A 5,018-nucleotide genomic window follows, 5' to 3' on the forward strand; every position below is an offset into this window, starting at 1 on the left:
CACGAATAGCGCTCACCCCAAAGCTGTCTCATTTAAGAGACTATGACTTTCTTCCAGAAAACATTCATGGGTTGTAAAACCCTAATGCGTGAAGCTATCCATTTACTGTGTAAGAGCGAGAATGACGTGAGGTTGCACAAATCCTAAATCTGCACCTTATGGGGAGTGAGGCCCTATCTTTCCGTAGTATTTACACCCTACAGCCGCCCAGCAGCTTCGGTCAGGAGCGTTGTAGGACCACACCACAATGCAGTCTTCGAGAAAGAAGGTAGAGGCAACTACTGGCTCAGGGAAAAGCCATCTAACACCCCCTCCCTTTTCTCCTTTGGTGACATTCTTTCTCATTTTGTATGTACTTCACCCTGCTAGACCTCCTCCCCACTTAGCTGGGATAGAAGATGCCCCCAAGTAAACGTCACTGATGTGCTCACACTTCTGTGAAACAGCTGACCAGGGGGACCAGGGGGGCCAGGGGGACCAGGGACCACGGGGCAGGACTGGTAAAGGTGCTCCCAGCAACGTGTTCGGCGTCTTGCCTCTGGATGTCTCTGGCATGTGACGTCCCCTCCTGAATGCAGCTACAGCTGGTCGGTCGCCGCGTGTGAGAAGGTTCCTCGTGACCAGCTGTTCATTCAGTGCTTCCCTGGCCTGGACCCGACAGACCACGTCCAAGCTCCCTGGCCACCTGCGTGGGACACAGTAGGAACTCTCCTTTCGCACATTTAGGGCAAAAGTAAAACACTCAACTGTACATAGTAAAAATAATGTAGATCTTCCTCGAATCTAACCAGTGCAACTCTTTCTCGATCTCACATGCCTATATTTTAGAGAAGTAAATTCATCCAAATGGAAATATATTTTAAAATCACTTAATGCACATGTAAAGCTACTCTTTCCCCACATACATTCTAATAAATGCCATCCATGATTAATATTATCCATGTCACTTTGAGTTCAAGTTCACTAATCTACTCTTTTACACAAAAGCTCACGGTCCATTCTGACAAAGTTGGAAGAACTTCTATAGAATAATCATATTTGGGGATGCCCGGGTGGCTCAGCAGTTTGGCGCCTGCCTTCAGCCCAGGGCACGATCCTGGAGTCCTGGGATCGAGTCCCACGTGGGGCTCCCAGCGTGGAGCCTGCTTCTCCCTCTGCCTGTGTCTCTGCCCCTCTCTCTCTCTCTATGTCTATCATGAATAAACAAATAAAATCTTAAAAAAAAGAATAATCATATTTACATAAGGAAAATGAAAACATTAGAATGACATTTTCCCCTCTACTTGAAGCACGACTTTTCATATACTGGAATGTGGCTGTCTCCTTTTAGGGGTCAGTGCAAGATCCCACGTGATTCACACACGAAACAAGTATAGCATGCTTCAATTAAAAGGTGTTAAAATAGAACATAAAGACTCCTAACTCTGGGAAACGAACTAGGGGTGGTGGAAGGGGAGGAGGGCGGGGGGTGGGGGTGACTGGGTGACGGGCACTGAGGGGGGCACTTGACGGGATGAGCACTGGGTGTTATTCTGTATGTTGGTAAATTGAACACCAATAAAAATTAATTTATTAAAAAAATATAAAAATAAAAGGTGTTAAAATAAACGATTTTGTTTTTAAAATTTCACTCCATGTGCTAAGATACTAATGAGTGACCTTGTAGGATGTTTAAGGAAGCTCCCCATTTCTGATAGTCTGTCTGCTATTGCTACCGTGTTCACTATGTAAGCATGGAAGTGAATGGAAGGGGAAATCCTCGGTAGGGAGAAGCTGTTCTCCCTCTGGCTTCCAGGACAGGTACCTACAGGGCATCAACTTTTGCTTTCCTAATAGTATCATCACGGCCTCTGCCTTCGGGAAAGCAATGCTGGGTTCATCTCACACGGAGCACCCCCCACCACCACCCCTACCCTTAACTAAAAAACCAGCACAGGTACAGCACTCTTCCTTACAAATTGTTTTCATTTATATTGTTTGAAATCTCTCCCAAATCCTACAAGGTAAATACTTGAAAAATTAAAAGTCTCTTACTTTATGGTCCAGAAAATGGACTCAGGAAGACGATTTGTCAGGTCAGAAAGCACATTAGTGGTGGAGACAGAATTCAGAACCTTCAGACCAGAGGAAAGTCTATCTCCCTAAAGGCCCGGCCCTTCGTTAGAGTAGCGTGTGCCTGAAAAGCCTATAGTGTCACCGAGTGTGCTCATAATATTACTATCTACATGCATGCCTGTGAGGTGGAAGGTCATCAGGTCTTTAGGTAGAGAAAAACATAGAAGCACACACACACACACCCTATTTGGGTAAAAGAAATGATGCCCCCTGAATAGACGCAGCGCACACGTGCTTACACACCACACAGAACCCCATCGCAGGATTTACTTCCCAACAAGCAGCCGACTTGCACCCATTAATTGTATTATTAAGAAATATTTTTACCAAGTTTTGAGCAAGTACAACCCTTTATGCCAAGTTAATACTAAGGAGCCGTCGTCGGTAAGTCTGGATCCCTCTCCACACACCACCTCTCCTTCAGCTCTATCAACCCAGTTAAAGAGCGCATTGAACAAAACTGAATTAGATCCAACCAGAAGGAGGAGAATGCTCTTTATATTTCTCAGGTCGCCACATCATTTTCATTGTTTGCTTGGGGAAAGAGGAGAGATAGGGTTTGTTCGACACTTTTTAGTACAAATAACATGCAATACCTGGCTCAATCGTCCTACTCACAGATAAAAGTAAAGGGTAGAGTTCTTTGCGTGATTTTTTTTTTTTTAATTTCTCAAATGAAGGTACCTGAAGTTCAGGGATGCTAATTTGCTCAGATTCCTCACATTCATGAGTGCCACAGCCAAGGATCCCAAAGTGGGCATCCCCTCGGGCCAGAGTTACTTCTTTCTCACCGCAGCACTGGCCCGGACACCCCGCTAAGGGGGCATGAGGGTAGGACGGTAGCTAAAGGAATGGGGGAGGGCAGGCTTGAGTCTTGAAAATCTGGAGCCAAGGCAGGAACTAGACTCCTGAATTCTCATCTCCTTTGTTGAGTTCTTTGTCTGTCCCAGCCTGATCATAGCAGCAGATCCTGAAGAAGGAATAAATGGAGGAGAGGTAGCAAGCACTCAAGAGGCTTCTCTCTCAGATGACTTAATATCTGGAATAAAGGGCAGAGGAGAGGTGCAGAGAGCTAGCTAAGGTGGCTTCCGTTGTCGCAGTAATTCTCATCATGTCTTCACTTCAATAAAGATACGGTCAGTTCCAGGGCCCCTGGGTGGCTCAGTTGGTTAAGCGCCTGACTCCTGATTTCAGCTCAGGTCATGACCTCAGGGTCGTGAGATCAAGCCCCACGTCAGGCTCCTCACTAGCGGGGAGTCTGCTTAAGATTCTCATTCTCTCTAAAAAAAAAAAAAATCCTCTCTGTCTCCCTCTGTCCCTCTCACCCCTACACACTCGCTTTTTCTTCTTTGTCAGGAAGAAAAAAAGGTACAATCAGTTCTAAGTAGAAGGTTTGCTTTAATGCAAACACAGCTTCCACACAACCCCCAGACATACTCTTCCTTCAATTCTTTCGACCAGATTATCACCCCTAAACTTGTCCATATAGAAATGTTGAGACTATCCCTGGTCCTTTACACTGCAGCTAATTTGTCCCCAGTTCCTGGGGAAGGGTCTCATCCCACCCTGGAACCGTCCTCTATACGCTGCTTGGGTCCTTATGAGTCATTGTAACATAGAGACCAATTCTCAGTTATGGACAAAGGAAACCCTATACAAAAATGAGAGTAAGAAGCTGAGATAGGAAAAGGGCAGACGAGAGTTGGAGAAGTCATGGAGTATTAATAGAAAGTATTCCTAATAAAACGCAAACACAGATGTACAAGGTCAGATTCCAGAAGGAGAAACATCACTAGGAAAAATAAATCATTTGAGGGGGAAAAAAAAACAAAATCAAAAATGGCCTCATTACAGTGACAATCTGGGGCCAAAAAAAAAAAAAAAAAATCAGAAATGGAAAGAGCTAGCAGGCCTTCACACACTACAAAGCCCAAATTAGCTTTCGGTTTTGGAGAAAGTGCAGGAACAGATGCCAGGTTCAACAGAAACGCCTCTGGCAATGGCAGGAACACTCACACAAGCAGCCCGCAGCTGAGAAACAAACTGCCAGGTCATTAAACAAAGAGGCACACATCCTCCAGCCCCGGCACAGTAAATAGGACCAATGTCTGTGCACTGGGACGTCGTAGGAACTTTCCACAGAAAGTGCTCCTTCCCGAGATCCGTGGAGCTGCCACCATCCAAACCTCTGGGTCCTAGAACTATAAACAAGGTAAAAATAAAGTCTGTATAACACTTGGAGCTACCTAAGTAAAATTTAAGCAGGTTACGGTTATTTAACCTGTTGTGGAAGGATTTTTTCCCCCACACATCTCAAGGAATTCGGGCATATGTAGGAAAGAATTTAATTCTGTCAAGAAAACACAAGCCTAGAGGAACTGGGTCTATTAGTAGACATGTTCTGTGCAATATTGAAAGGTTGTATTATTAAAAGGCGCATGTTTCTAGAAATTATGAAATGTGTTCATCAATTGGCCAATCTAAAGAATGTTGATATAACGGACAGTTCACAACTGCTTACCGTCAAGTTTTACTTAGCTAAGATTTTTGAGGGTTAAAAATTCTAATTGGTACATGTAACTAAAGTGACTACAAATAATAAAGGAAATATCTTCTTTAAAAAAAAAGAAAGCAAAAAAAAAGAAAAGAAAACACAACCTACTTTTTTTTTGTTAAGATGATCACGAAAAGCATCTAAAGTGCCTCATTAATTCATTTATGCCTTCAAATATTTAATAAGCACCTATTATGTACTTATTGAGCTCTGTGCTACACACAGGGAATACAAAGAGAAATATATCCAATTTTTTAAAATGATTCATCTCGCTGTACTCTATGTTGATTGAATCTGACTCAGAATTTGCATATGGTTTGGAAGCTGCAGATTCTGATAAACCAGAAAG

This window comes from Nyctereutes procyonoides, unplaced genomic scaffold (genome assembly GCF_905146905.1).
Source record: "Nyctereutes procyonoides isolate TBG_1078 unplaced genomic scaffold, NYPRO_anot_genome, whole genome shotgun sequence".
Lineage (NCBI taxonomy): Eukaryota > Metazoa > Chordata > Mammalia > Carnivora > Canidae > Nyctereutes > Nyctereutes procyonoides.